This window comes from Podarcis filfolensis, assembly GCF_964270895.1.
Source record: "Podarcis filfolensis genome assembly, chromosome: 1".
NCBI classification, from domain to species: domain Eukaryota; kingdom Metazoa; phylum Chordata; class Lepidosauria; order Squamata; family Lacertidae; genus Podarcis; species Podarcis filfolensis.
In genome coordinates, this window is record NC_139604.1 from 46,473,109 (window position 1) to 46,488,446 (window position 15,338).

General features: G+C 46.9%; 1 protein-coding gene and 1 long non-coding RNA gene across 17 annotated transcripts in view; one reads left to right on the top strand and one right to left on the bottom strand.

The window, feature by feature from the left end:
* Positions 1-272: 272 nt before the first annotated feature.
* LOC310749386 lies at positions 273-1,619 on the bottom strand. The gene is made up of 2 exons (XR_014541596.1): positions 1,501-1,619; positions 273-696 (listed from the first exon to the last, which is right to left on the bottom strand). It is a non-coding gene; the product is annotated as an uncharacterized lncRNA (long non-coding RNA).
* A 40-nt stretch (positions 1,620-1,659) lies between these two features.
* CLASP1 (cytoplasmic linker associated protein 1) overlaps positions 1,660-15,338 on the top strand; it is a 163,330-nt gene continuing 149,651 nt past the window's right edge. For 8 of the 16 annotated variants that reach the window (XM_083584390.1, XM_083584387.1, XM_083584385.1 and 5 more), the window contains exon 1: positions 1,765-1,903. The gene's annotated coding sequence lies outside the window, so the exon portion shown is untranslated. Of the gene's footprint in view, positions 1,904-15,338 lie in introns of all 16 variants that reach the window. The other 8 variants (XM_083584369.1, XM_083584380.1, XM_083584388.1 and 5 more) reach the window with 3 other exon arrangements.

Sequence of the window (15,338 nt, forward strand, 5' to 3'; positions counted from 1 at the left end):
CCTATGCATGCCTCCTCAGAAGTAAGTCCTGTTTAGGACTGCTGTTTAAATGTTACTTTTCCTGTGGTGGCAAATTACAAAATAGGCACAAGGTTACGGCCCTTCTAAGTTAACCACCCATTCATGCAGTCCTCCCTTACAGAGATCCGGGCAGAGGATATTGTTACACGACACCCCAATTTCTGAGCAGTGCAAGATTCCAGGGGTATCAGGTACACTTAGCAGGGTCTGTGTTTCTTTTTGGACAATGAGGCACAGCAGAGACTATGACATCTTTATGATATATGGTTTATTTACACATACATACAACCTGAGCCTAGAGTACAGAGCATTCACATGCACCCCCACCCCCCATTTGCAAAACTGACACTTTTCTCAGTTTGGTTACATCATTCCCCCCTGCAAACCTGGAACTTCCCTCCTCCTCTCTGGCATCCTCCATTGCTAATTACCCAGAGTGCAGGGTGCAGGATGGGGCACATAGTCTTAGTTTTGCTGATGACTTCTCTCTCTGTCTTTTGTTAGGACAATGACTTGGTCATTGCAGTGATTTCCTCTTGATGGTTCTTTTTGATGGCTTGGAACAGAGTCAGCAGAGAGGCAGGCAGACAATGAGCAAAATGGAAGCATTTTAGGATGCGTCTCTGTGTGAGCAATCCTCTCAGTAAGTTCCAATCAGCAGCGGTACCTCTTAACCTGACAAATGATGGACAAGGGCTACCATTAAGGAATTCATTGCAACCAAGTATAACCATAGCTGCTTTATTAGATCATTTAAATGGTTAACTGCTTATTGAAATATAAATTTAACCTTCAATCCATAACTGTTCTTCACTTTTGCAGAATAGTAACGGCAAACCAAATACAAACAATGCATATTTTTTTACAGTGAAGCTTCTGAGTAGACATGTATACATATTTTGCAGTTAATCTTTAAGGTGCCATAAGATTCTTACTCCCACCGCCCAAATACACACAAACACACACAGAGATAGAGATCTTTTAAAGGCAATACCAGTTGAAATGTATTTGAATGCAGTTAACACTAGAACAACAGGCAGAAATTCAACAGGTAATCAGGAATAATAACGGGGAGCGGGAAGGAAATATTACTTCCTTAGAAGCTTCCCTGTGCAGTGTGTCTCTTTAGGACGCAATCCCCACCCCCACCCCTTTCCCTAATTATTTTGAAATAATACTGCATTGCCTTCTTATGACCTTTGACCCCGGAAGGCGAGACCGGCGCGCTCAGCCTTCATCTCCACTCCGTAACTCCGCCCCCTCTCGTTCTCTTATTAATATTAATCAAGGAATGCAGCAGCCGTTTTGTGCACATACGTCATTACTAGAATACGGCTGGCCGACGCATGCGTACAACGCGCGGTGAGCTCATCGCCTCAGCTACACACTTTGCATCCCTCCGCCGCGCGCCTTCCAGTATCGGATTCACGTCACCATAGAGATGCCCCCCCCCTTGGTTCTATCTAGCCTTTGACGGACCTCTATGACTGTCGGCGGGAGCGTCGGCCAGGGAAGAGACTCGGGCAGCACATGCGTGATGGTCCCTAAAAGAGCCAGGAACAAGAGGCGCATGCTCACCGCATGCCCCTGTGCTGTGGTCTACGGCGCATGTGCAGCACCGCCCCCCCACTCCAGTCTTTCCTAGCGAGCGGCGAGTGCGCCTGCGCGCCGAGGTTCCATTCTTACCAAGCCCAAGCTGCAGCTTTATCGGCAACACAGGGGCGGAGAAGAGCATCAGCCATGCATTGCAGCAGCAGGAGCAGCAGCGGGGATTAAAGGCTTCTGCTGCTCCCATTCGTCTGAATGCCTCTTTTAGGACGTGCAGGAGTCCAAATATCTTTGCGCCCGCCTCCAGTGTCGGCGCCACAGCCTCCGCCGCCAGGTATTCACACCCGCCCGCCCTTGCACTGTCATGTTGCCCGGGATCTGCATGGGCAGGGGGCTTGGAGGGGGAGGGGAGCGAGGGCGAGGGCGGTGTGCGGGTGGGGAGCGCGAAGGGAGAGCATTGTCTGGAGCTGCAGAGCTGGCTGGATGGCGAGCGGGGATGATGAGCGAGAGGGATCCTCTGTAGGTGAAAGACTATGCCAGGGTGGGCGGGACAAAATTGCTTGGGCTTCGCATCTTGGCTCCTTTCTTTATTTTTCTGAGGTCGCGCTTTCAGTCTTCTCCGCATGTAGGATAGGGGAAAGATCTCCAGCGCCGGCACAATGGACGAGCATGATAGTTGTGGGTGGGGGGGAACTCTGGTAAGAAAGTGACCTGCCAGAGGGATATCTCCCCCTGCCCTATTCCCATCTCTTTGAGATTTATATTCGAACAAAGCAAATTCGTAAGGATTAGTGCAGGGCGGGTACATCTATATAGGCTGGGAAGGGTGGATTGGGTGACCTATGGAGGAGCCTCTGAATTTCTCCATGTGTTTGTAATCTACATTGAGAGAAAGAAAGACCAGAGAAATGCAGCTTTTGTTTTATCCCCACCTCTTCCTATTGTGCTTAAATGTGAGATTAAGGCAAGCCTGTGCTGCCATAGAAAAGGATGCATTTCTATTTCCACCTTAGTCCTGTGTATCTTTCCCTAACTGGCTCTTTGGAGATTTTTGTTTGTCTTTGTTTCAGTTTCTCATTCCAAAATGCGTAGGTATCTTTGTCCTATTGTTGCAGCCTTTATCTGTGTGTGCTAGGTATGTGGATTAATAAATGTGGTGTTGTCATCGATCGATGATTCCCAGTTTTATAAACATATAAAATGAAATGAAACTTCCTGATGCCTTCAGTGGGCACAGTACAGGGGTCAATTCTCAGAGCGTTCATCTCAAAACTTGATCAGTTCAGTTATGTGGTTATCAATAGTGCCCAAATGAAGATGTTGCAATAAAACAATTTGCAAAAAAGTTTAGTTTGGTGAGGGGAACATGGGGATGATTGTGTCTCTTATTGGGCCTCTGGTGTTTCTATCACAGAAACTACTTCCACTGTTTTGGAGCCTTTACAGATGATCTGCTTCACTTGCTATGCAATTGGGAGAACTATACCTCTCTCAGGAAGGTAGATGTTTGATCTCTCAGCTGGTGTGACTGTGTATATATGTAGCTTTTTATAGTTGTCAGTTTTGGCTTCCTTTTTTTGTCTATCATCCTTGAGCCATAATGTTTCCAAAATAAGATCTCTTGACTGTCTCCACTCCCTCCATCAGCTATAGTAGTGAACACTGTGTCACAACTGTACAGTACAATATACAGAAATTACAATAGCATCTGTTATATAGACCTTTTTTAGATCTTTATGGATGAGAAAGATGGCTTCCCCTGCCATGCCATGCCAGTTTTGAAATGATTTTTGTTTCAACTCTGTAAGAGAATAAGTGCTTCTTCAAAGTACCACTCGGAACGATAAACACAAGAGATGCTACTGTCTTCCAATGTCATACTATAAACTAATCTAAGAACATTGTACTCCTTTTTCTTCAGTGCATATAACTCCTTATTCTTTAAAAAGAACAAACCTATGGTTCAATGGTGGTGATGGTGGAGTTCCTCTTGAGACTTACAGCTACCTAGTTCCATAGCAGTTCTGGGTCAGCAAGGCTAGCCTGCTTCCCAGATAAAAGATAGCTGCCCCTTCCCCTGCAGTTCATATGGATTGGATAGCTTATTATTGCCTTTGAACTTGTTCTTGCAGAAGTATACTGTAATCATACCTACACAGTATTGAGTTCATAGGTGGAGGGCAGACCATCTTATTTGTCTCCTCTTAAGTGCAGGGATGGGGAGCTGTAGGCCCCCACATATTGCTGTACTACAACTCCTGTCATCCCTGACTGTTGACCATGCTTCTAGTTACAGGTAGGTAGCCGTGTTGGTCTGCCATAGTCAAAACAAAACAAAATAAATAAAAAAATTCCTTCCAGTAGCACCTTAGAGACCAACTAAGTTAGTTATTGGTATGAGCTTTCGAAGTGTGCATGCACACGAAAGCTCATACCTATAGCTAACTTAGTTGGTCTCTAAGGTGCTACTGGAAGGAATTTATTTTATTTTATTTTGTTGACCATGCTGGCAGAGGCTGATGGGAGTTGGTGTCCAACAACATCTGGAGGGCTACAGGTTCCCACTCCCTGCCCTCGAGGTACAATTCCAGGCACTTGTTTCCCTCCTCCCCCTCCCAGCCAGGCTTATCTGTGGGCCAGCCCTTGAAAAGAGAAAGGGGTGGGTGAATAACAGATGGGGTGCAAAGAGAGCTGTGGGAGTGTGAGGAGATAACTGATATGCAGAAGAAGGAGGAAACAGAAGGTTATGAATTAGGATGCAGAGAGAAGAGAGTGAGTGCATGCTAGACATGGTGCACAGAGGATGAATCTGAGGAGCATGGGTTGTAGACAGCCCTGCAATGGAGGTGGAGAGAGAAGAGGTGAATAGAGAATGGGTTGTAGTGTGTCACATATAGTGTGTGTATGTAGCTGAAGCAATGATGCAGATTTCTTGCTATATTAGCAATGTAGAAGTGGCCCTCAGAATGACGTGAGCCATGCTCCTCTGCCACAAAGCCTTTAATGTGGCTGGGCACACATTGACTGATCATCTGTGTGTGGGAGAGGGTGGAGAGGTTGAAGAAGCAGAGGTGGTCAGCCACCCTACAAGAAACACCCTCTACTGCTTTCATTCATGTTAACTGGGATGGGTGAATGAGGTTGGTATACGTGGGCAGGAGGAATCTGGGAGACCCAAAGAGCCCTGCATTTCCCCTCCCCAAATATTTCAGGTGTTGGGGGCCAAAATGTGGAAGAGCATAGGGAAGGGTAGATTATCTGGAATGACTTGTATCTGTAATTGCTGAAAGGAACAACAGTTTTATCCTCCACCAATTCCATGTCCTGCAGCAGGTATGTCAACTTTTGGGGCTGTGTGTGTAGGAGTGGGTTTAAAATCCTTTCTCGGGTTGGGCAAGGTGCTTAGTTTATAAAAAAACAACTCTGCATGTGTAAGTGTTAGCGTGAACACTACTCTCCCCAGCCTGTTTAGGGAGGAGCCTCGCCACAATTGCACTCTCCTTTGTATTTACAGTGGACCCTCTGGATACAAACTTAATTCGTCCCGGGGGTCCGTACTTACCCCGAAAAGTCTGTATCTGGAGGAGTTGCTTCTGCGCACGCATGTGGTGCGATAGAGCGCTTATGCGCGTGCCGTGAAACCTGGAAGTATACACTTCCGGGTTTGCCACGTTTGCAACTCAAAATTACGTTACCTGAAGGTAATCATGTTTACTCAGAAGCAATGTGCTTTGATTCAAGTAGGCTTTAGTGTCTGATATGTTTAAGTTTGCTGTCTTAGGGGTTTGTTGTGGCAGAAGTGCTTTCCCCCTCTTATCTTTCTTTTCCTGCAGGAATTGAAGGTGGTAGGGTAGAAACTACCGTATTTTTCGCTCTATAGGACGCACTTTTTCCCCTCCAAAAATGAAGGGGAAATGTGTGTGCGTCCTATGGAGCGAATGCAGGCTCCCTGGCTTCAGCGATAGCAAGGCAAAGCCTCGGAAGCCTGCGCTCCGGAGGCTTTGCGTTGCTTCCGCTGAAGCCAGGAGAGTCTGCTCTTTGAGGCTGGCGGTGGGGAAAGCAGCGCTTCCCCCATCGCCAGCCCCAGAGATTGGGGGGCAGCGGGAAGGCAGCGATGCTTTCCCGCTACTCTCCAACCCGGGTTTGAGGCTGGCGGTGGGGAAAGCAGCGCTTCCCCCATCGCCAGCCCCAGAGATTGGGGGGCAGCGGGAAGGCAGCGATGCTTTCCCGCTACTCTCCAACCCGGGTTTGAGGCTGGTGGTGGGGAAAACAGCGCTTCCCCCATCGCCAGCCCCAGAGATTGGGGGGCAGCGGGAAGGCAGCGATGCTTTCCCGCTACTCTCCAACCCGGGTTTGAGGCTGGTGGTGGGGAAAGCAGCGCTTCCCCCATCGCCAGCCCCAGAGATTGGGGGGCAGCGGGAAGGCAGCGATGCCTTCCCGCTACTCTCCAACCCGGGTTTGAGGCTGGTGGTGGGGAAAGCAGCGCTTCCCCCATCGCCAGCCCCAGAGATTGGGGGGCAGCGGGAAGGCAGCGATGCCTTCCCGCTACTCTCCAACCCGGGTTTGAGGCTGGTGGTGGGGAAAGCAGCGCTTCCCCCATCGCCAGCCCCAGAGATTGGGGGGCAGCGGGAAGGCAGCGATGCCTTCCCGCTACTCTCCAACCCGGGTTTGAGGCTGGCGGTGGGGAAAGCAGCGCTTCCCCCATCGCCAGCCCCAGAGATTGGGGGGCAGCGGGAAGGCGTGCGACGCCTTCCCGCTACTCTTCAACCCTCCTGTGGGCTTTTGGGGGAGATGGGGGAATTCCCCCACCTCCCGCAAAAGCAGGCAAAAGCCGCGCGCTCTTTAAAGGGGCTCCGTGGCTTCTGCTGGCTTTTCTAGGAGGTGGGGGAATTCCCCCACCTCGCAGAAAAGCCTGCAAGAGCCGTGCAGCCTTTAAAGAGTGCACAGCTCTTGGGGGCTTTTCCCCAAGGAGGGAGAAGGGACTGACTGGCCGAGTCCGTCCCTTCTCCCTCCTGTGGGCTTTTGCGGGAGATGGGGGAATTCCCCCACCTCCCGCAAAAGCCGTGCGCCCTTTAAAGGAGCTCCACGGCTTTGCTGGCTTTTCTAGGAATTCCCCCACCTCCTAGAAAAGCCCGCAGGAGCCGCGCAGCCTTTAAAGAGCGAGCGGTTCTTGGGGGCTTTTCCCCAAGGAGGGAGAAGGGACTGACGGGCCGTTTCAGTCCCTTCTCCCTCCTGGTCGAAAAGCCCGCAGGAGTCACGCGGGGCTCCTGTGGGTTTTTGCGGGAGGTGGGGGAATTCTGCCACCTCCCGCAAAAGCAGGGAGAAGGTCTTGGAGTAGCGCACAGGCTGCGTGCAGCCTGTCCACTGCTCCCAGAGCTGCCGGGGGGGGGGAATCATATTTTTTCCTTGATTTCCCCCCCTGAAAACTAGGTGCGTCCTATGGTCCGGTGCGTCCAATCGTGCGAAAAATACGGTATTCTTCTCATGAGCTCATGAAACATATGGAGTTAGACCCAGGATTCATCTAGCCCAGTGGTTCTCAATTGGTGGTCTGCGGACCCCAGGGGGTCCACTTAAACCACCCAGGGGATCCACGGCACCATTCACCTAACAAATACTATCACAGAGATATCAAAATTTTCAAAAGTAGGGGATCTGCAGTAGTTAGCCAACTGGGAACCACTGATCTAGCCCATTATGGTTGATCCTGGAGGTTGGGAATCTGTGACCTCCAGATGTTAGTGAACTCCAACTCCCATCAGTCCTCATCAGCATGGCCAATGGTCAAGAAGAGATGGAAGTTATAGTCCACCACTATCTGGATCTTTTGCCCACAAAGCATGTTTATGTCACCAAACTGTGGCCTGTTATCTTACTGTGGAACATGCATCGTGACCATGATCGTGAGAATTTCCACTCAAAGCCCCCTTGATTTTTCAAATTTGGGTATATAGTGTTACATGAGCCATAATTGCAGCAGAGTGGGACAAAGCCGTGTTGAGTAAGCTGTTGGGCCGGAACTAGTGCATTTGATGATTTGAGACTTCTGAATGAATGTGTAACTTTGTGTTTCATGGAGAAGGCTGGAGGAAAGGCATGAGGTATGTTTACTCGAAACACATGGTGGGTTCAGGTGGCTCCAGCATTCCATGGCTCCTTGTTCCACATGATCTGTTTTAGTTGGTGAATACTTAATTATGCATCTTTGAGTGATATATTTGCTTGGTTATGTTCAAGTCAAGTTCTGAAATCTTTCATGAACCCTTTCTTGGCTCAAAATCTGTCTCGAATATTGCCTTTTTTGTTACAGTAAACTTGATTGATTAATTGTATTGTGATGTTAGTGTAAAAAAAGACATCTAGCAAAGGCAGCTAACAATAATAAACATTCTAAAACAAGTCCCATTCTAGTTCATGTGGTAGAGATACTCTGGAAGAGTGATCATAGTGGGGAGACAACTGGAAACGCACACCCTTGAGTTGCGGTTCAGCAGGGATTGGGAACCTATGGCCCTCACCTCATCCCTGATGGGAGTTGGTTGTCCAATGAGATCTGGAGTGCCACAAATTCTCCATCCCTACTGTCAAGCATGTAAGCAAAGGTAATATGTTTTTATTCGCTATAAGTAATATTGGAACATAATCAATTTTAAAAAAATGTTACTTGTGATAGTCAACCCTTCCAGTTACCACAGTCATACCTTGGATACCACACGCCTTGTGAGTCAAACGTTTTGGCTCCCGAATGCCGCAAACCCAGAAGTGAGTGTTCCACCAATCGGAAGCCGCACCTTGGTTTCCGAACGTTTTGGAATAATAATAATAATAATAATAATAATAATAATAATAATAATAATAAATTTTATTTATATCCCGCCCTCCCCAGCCGAAGCCGGGCTCAGGGCGGCTAACAACAATCAAATAATCAAACAATCAAATAAACCAACATTCTAAAAATATTTCATTATAAAAATTAATTAAAATCAAGTTGATGGCAACCATTAAGCAAAATTCTGTGCAGGTTGCCAGAGGAGGGAGTCAGGCTGTGCCCTGACCAAAGGCCTGGTGGAACAACTCTGTCTTGCAGGCCCTGCGGAAAGATGTCAGGTCCCGCAGGGCCCTAGTCTCTTGTGACAGAGCGTTCCACCAGATTGGAGCCGCAGCCGAGAAGGCCCTGGCTCTAGTTGAGGCCAGCCTAACCTCTCTGAGGCCTGGGACCTTCAGGATGTTTTTATTTGCAGACCGTAGGTTTCTTTGTGGGGCATACCAGGAGAGGCGGTCCCGTAGGTACGAGGGTCCAAATGGACTTCTGGAATGGATTCCGTTGGACTTCCGAGATACCACTGTATTAGGCTTTTCAGTGTTTCTGTACCTTTGGTTGTCATACTGGTATTTCTCCTCAGATTGTCAATATTACATTGAATTCATATGAATTTAATCTCTTTTATATAGTATATTCAGTGTCCCACTAGCATTTATCAGGACTGACATGTAATGGAGACATAGTTCGTAATGCAGTAGGATCATCATGCGTGAAAGAAGTCAGTGGAGGGAGGGATGGGGAATATAAGGAATGAGCTGTCCTTCCTGAGAAGGACATATATAGGATGACAATGATCTCTAGAAGGGTAGCTAGCTTTCCAGTACAATCCTAGACCTGTATACTCAGAAGTAAATCCTGTTGCGTTCAGTGGGACTTACAGGTAAGTGAGCATTGTGTCTGTTGCAGCACAAAGAACAAAAGAATCTTATGATGACCTTTGAGGCAGGGATGAGGGGGACTGGACACCTACAAATGTTGTTGGACTTCAGCTCCCATCAACTTCTGCCAGAATGGCAAGAAGTATGTGATGATGGGAACTGTAGTCCAGTAATATATGAAAAGCCACAGATTCCAAATTCTTGCTTTAAAGGCTAACAAATTATTGTGGGATGAAGTTTCTAAGAGAGGAAGCCTATTATTTATATTCATTGATTTATTACATTTTAAGCAGTTCAGGGTAGCGTACACAGTCTGTGTTTTCCCCTCCCTGCCACTTTATCTTCACAACAGCTATCCTACGATAAGGATAAGTGTGCAATCCTATCCGTGTCTGCTCAGAAATAAGCTTTGCTGAGTTAAGGGGGAAATGCTTCTAGGTTCATAGTCTTAAGTGAGTGATTGGGCCACGGTGATCCACTGAGCTAAAGAGGAATTTAACCCAGTTTTCCCCAATTCAGGTCTGTCATACACTGCCCACTACATCATGACGGCTCCTACTTCGTCCAATGCATGAGTTCATAGAAGATGAACTGCGGGTTGGGGTATCTGTTATACCAAGTGAGACTTAAAAATGAAAATTCAGTTCAGCCTCCGACAGTTCTGTGCAAAACACACACAGAGACAAGATAAGCGTAGTTGACCATTCCATGGTGATTGTGATTTTGCTGATAACAGCACAGCTACGAAGATTGTGTTAACACTTGTATGTAGCAGTTTAACCAGCTTACTGGCATGGGTTCTAATAGATGTACTAATTCATGCTAGATGTACTTTAAAAACTTTTGCTAAAATGGATAGCGAGCAGTAACATCAATTCTCATTCTAAGGTAGGAAACTATTCCCATTTTACAAGTGGAGAAGCTGAGTCTGCAATTCTGTGCCTGCTTCCCTGGAGTGCAGTGGTGCTTGCTTTTGAATAAACACATATGCCAGAGCTGGGCCACATGGGACCCTCCCTATGTTGTGGGCTCCCAACCCTCATCAGCACCAACCAGCATGGCTTCCAGGTCGATCCGCACAGGAAGTGACAGTTGAACTCCTAGCATGGCCAATGGCCAGGGATGACAGGGGTAGTAGTACAACAACATCTGGATGGTACTATGTTGGCTACTCCTGGTATATAATATTAGTATGCAAGACGTGCAGAACATCTTGTCCAAGGCCATGCAGTAAGTCCATGGGTGGTGTCATTTTGCCTGCAGAATGCTACCTGAGGTGTGATTGGACCCTGGCCTGGTGCAGTCGGCCCCTCCCTAGCTATATATCTCATTGAGGGTGAAAGGCAACATAGCGAACCTTCAAATTTCTATTTGAAATGAAATGTGGGAACACTGTGCACCAACTCAAGGCCCTAGGGGTAGCACCCTGGTGTGTATAGTCTCCCTCTTCTAAATCTTTTACCCTGTCCATTGTTTTGTGCTACTTTTCAACAACTAAGGAAACTAACTTGGTTCATTACAGCAGAAATTGAACAGGCACTAAAACGCCTGGGTCTTTCTCACCGGCAAGTGTGCATAGGAATTTGGCTGCAGTCCTGTGTACACTTTCCTGGAAGGTAAGGCCCATTGAACTCAGTGAGTTCTACTTGTGCGTACATTGCTATGAGCTTGTACTGTACATAAATATAGCGCATTTCAGGTGAATGGTTTTAGAGCTGGGGCACAAAATACAGTACAAGGCCTCTTTATACTCCAGGCTGCCTAAATAGGGCTTGAGACGTAGATGAAATGGTTGAACATTAAAGCATATAGCTTAAATGCAGTGGACCAAAATAGACCTTTTTTTGCAAACTGACCAGTAATACACTTTGAAAATGTGAGGCAGTGAAGCAAAATTAGAGCAGTGATGAGTAAGTACTCCAGAGCAAATGGAAAGGATTGTATGGAACAATCCTGGCCTAACTGTAGTGGCTGCCAGTTTATTTCTGGCCCAACTGCTGATGCTGACCTGTAAAGCCTTACATGGGTCAGGACCTCATTGCCTTAAGGACCGCCTCTCCCCATATGAACTGACCCTGACCTTGTGCTTGTCATCCAAGGCCCTTCTCTATGCCCCCCTTCCCCAAGCAGTTTGCAGGGTGACAACACAAGAACGGGCCTTTTCTGTGGTGGCTCCCTGTCTGTGGAACACTCTCCCTAGAGAGGCTCACCTGGTGCCATCATTACATGTCTTTAGGCACCAGGCGAAAGCATTTCTCTTTACCCAGGCCTTTGGCCATTGAATAATCAATGGCCTGTTTAATGCGTGTGCAGCAGTGGGGCTGCTGTTATGATTATTTTATTATTATGTGTATTATTATGCTGTGCATTTGGGTTTTTTTGACATTTGCTTCATAAATTATGTTCTTAACAGGTCCATCCAGCGGGGGTGGGGGGCAGAAGCTGGGTGCGCTTGCCCCAGGCCTTGGAGGGCAAAGCTGGCCAAGGGGCTACCGCCAGGGGCTACCGCCAGGGGCTTGCTGGACTTACACTGGCATGCCACGAACAAGCCTGTGGGCCTCAGACAAACTCTGCACGGGTTCTTAATGTTGAACACAGCCCTGAGATCTTTGGATAGAGGGTGGTATATAAATTGAATGAATAAATAACAACAACAATAACAATTGTATGAAACAACATGCTTGTTATTGGGGTTGATAGCAGATTTTACTGTTGTAGAAATATCAAAAAGATCAACATTTAGATGGACAGAATAATCACCTGTTCAAAGGAAAGCTATATTTCAGCCCCCTGTCCGTGCATTTAATGGTGAAGAATAGTAGCCTGGAGTCTTTCTCTCCTGTTCAGTGTTCCAGTCAGGTTCTTATGTGTTCATCTATCACACTGGTATCTAAGGGTCTGCTTCGTTGCCTAGCACTTTTACGGTGTTGGGGGTATTTGTCTGTCTAGCAGACTAATATATGGACAGCCTGCAAAGTCATCTTTTAAACCTCTTAAATCTGCTGTTTACAAGGGAGTGATTGCCCAGTGGGGAGATTACACAGAAAGTTGCTAACTAATTCTCATTTTTTAAAGTGGCAGGACCTTTGAGGCCTGCTTATAAGTCTTTGACAAATTTGTGATAACCACAGCGCGGCCAGAGCTTATTTTTGTTTGTGACATTACTTAATGTGTATGGAGTACTGGTAGTACTTTTTTCTTTTTCTTTTTGCTGCCCAGGGTAGTAGTGACGCCTCATATTTTAGTAGAAAAAGCACTGGGTACAACTGTTGAACAATTAAATTAGCCGAGCCCAGCATACATTTTAGTAGTTTGTGTTATAATTGATCAATCTCTTTTTAAATTGTCATGAGGCATCACTGTGGTTATTTGCTCAAGTGCGCACAAATAATACAGGATGGCTGCTTAAGTCTTGGGAAGCCAGGAAGCTTGCCTGGAAAATGCTTGAGCAGTTTAAGTCCTGGAGAAGTCAGTTTTGATAGCCTTGCCTAAAGGGTTCCCTGAACTCTTGAAATATCGTATATACTCGAGTATAAACCGACCCGAATATAAGCCGAGGCACCTAATTTTAGAACAAAAAACCTGGGAAAACTTATTGACTCGAGTATAAGCCGGTTCACCACACCACAAACCTGGTGGTGGCAGCAGCGGAGGAGGAAGAACAAGCAGCCCGAAAGGGCTCCTTTTGGGCTGCTTGTTCCTCCGCCACCGCCACCGCTGATGGCGGCGGAGGAGGAAGGAGCAGCCTGAATAGGCTCCTTTCTCGCCGCTCGTCCCTCTGCCGCTGCCTCTGCCGCTAGCAACAGCAGGCACAGGAGCCCGGTTGGGAGAGGCACAGTGCAGTGCCTCTCCCAGCCATGGCTCCTGTGCCTGCCCTTGTGAGAGGCGGGCGGCAGCGGAGGGACAAGCCGCGAGAAAGGGCTCCTTTCTCGCTGCTCGTTCCTCTGCTGCCGCCGCCTCACTCGAGGCTTATATTTGAGTATATATGGTAGTCTGCAGACATGTTTATAGTGATGTGTATATCAAGCAAGTGTTGCAATTGTAGTACAGTCTTCCTTGGTTGACAAACGCCTTGCGACTTGAAAGTTTTGGCTCCCGAATGCTGCAAACCCGGAAGTGAGTGTTCCGGTTTGCGAATGTTCTTTGGAACCTGAACGTCTGGTGTGGCTTCCATGACCTCCGATTGGCCGCAGGAGCTTCCTGCAGCCACTCGGAAGCCGCGCCTTGGTTTCTGAACATTTGGAAGTCGAACGGACTTCCAGAACGGATTCTGTTCAACTTCCGAGGTACCACTCTATTGGATTAGCTGATGTAGACTCCAAATTGGGAATAAGGGCAGCCCTTCGAGAAGCATGTATGCATGATGCAGTTTCCATCAGGTCTCCTCTTTATTCAGTGGAACTTTGCTGCTTTAAAAAACAAATTCTTAGCAAAGAGATGATGCATGTGGAACTGCACAGAGTATAACAAAGCAAAATGTAAAGTGGGAGAAATATGCTAACAATAGGCCTGCTATCAGATCAGAAGACACTCTCTGAATGGCAGCATTATTGTTAGTTGATTTCTCTGGCCACTTTTTCTCCTCCTTTGAATATAAATTGATACGCAAGTAAGTCATGCTTTGGAGTAAGCCTGCTGATTTCAGTAGGCCTACTCTGAGCATGGCTTGCTTGGATATTGCTCATATACTTGGCAAAATGTGAGCTTCCAGCAGCCCTCGGAGGATTATTTTGAAAAACTGCCAGGTGCCATTGCTATCTCAAGCCTCTCTGGGAATTTCCAGGCTGCAACCTTGGTTTTCTCTCTGTGTGTTTTGAGAAGATGGTTGCTCTGGATTTTTCAGGCATTGTTTAGTTTCTAAAAAACAACAACCCAGAGATATAGGAGTTCTGGGTTGCCTTCTGTTTTCTACATATGTGGGGATTGGCTATGGTTACTGAATAATGAGGGGGAACTCTGCTTTCCTTATTCTCAGCTACTTTATTATTTTAGTACCACTTCAAATAATTCAAGACAAAGTCGTGGCTTAAATTACAAACTAATTTTCTCACATACAGCCTTTTTTGGGGGTGGCGGCAATGTGAACTATGAAAATTTGTCTCTGCTGAGCTCCACCCAATGTCGTTTGCAGCATGGTAATACTTAGTTCCACTTGTTCACGCTAATCTATGGTGCAGATAATTAGGTGTCGGATATATGTTACAGATTTAAGCGCTACTGCAGCTGTGACACTAGCAACTAGGAAGTAATTACCATGCATGGAGCTATTTCAAGTCGCTCACTCCTTGTGCATAAGGTATGCTCCTCCAATAGGTCTCATTTTGTAAAAATTCAATTATGTTGCGAAAAGCCATGCACCTTCCTTATGCAGATTTGCTTAGCTGAATAAATCCACACAGGTTGTAAAATTTTGCATTCATAATGCATAGTTGTAGGCTTGAAAACCATGGGGTGGGAATGGGCCTGTGGGAGCCTCAAGCTCATGCGTTCCCCCTTCTTCCCTCCTCTGGTGTGACCATGAGGAAGAGACTGGAAGACTTAGCTTCTCTTTTAGATTAACTGTAAATTCTTATATCCAAACTGACAAATTGTGGCTAACCCTAACTATGCTTTCGTTGAAATAAGGCAAACTAGAAACAATGGATTATGAAGCTAGGCTAGTTCAACAAACCATTGTTGAGACTAACCACAGGATTAGGGATTGAACCTAATGATGATAATAATTTTTTATTTATACCCTGCCCATCTGGCTGGGTTTCCCCAGCCACTCTGGGCAGCTCCCAACAGCATTAAAAGCACAAGAAACCATCAAACATTAAAAACTTCCCTAAACAGGGCTGCCTTCAGATATCTTCTAAAAGTCAGATAGTTTTTTATTTCCTTGACATCTGATGGGAGGGCATTCCACAGGGCAGGCGCCACTACCAAGAAGGCCCCCTGCCTGGTTCCCTGTAACCTCACTTCTCGCAGTGAGGGAACTGCCAGAAGGCCCTTGGAGGTGGACCTCAGTGTCCAGGCTGAATGATGGGGATGGAGACATTCCTTCAGGTATACTGGGCTGAGGCCAT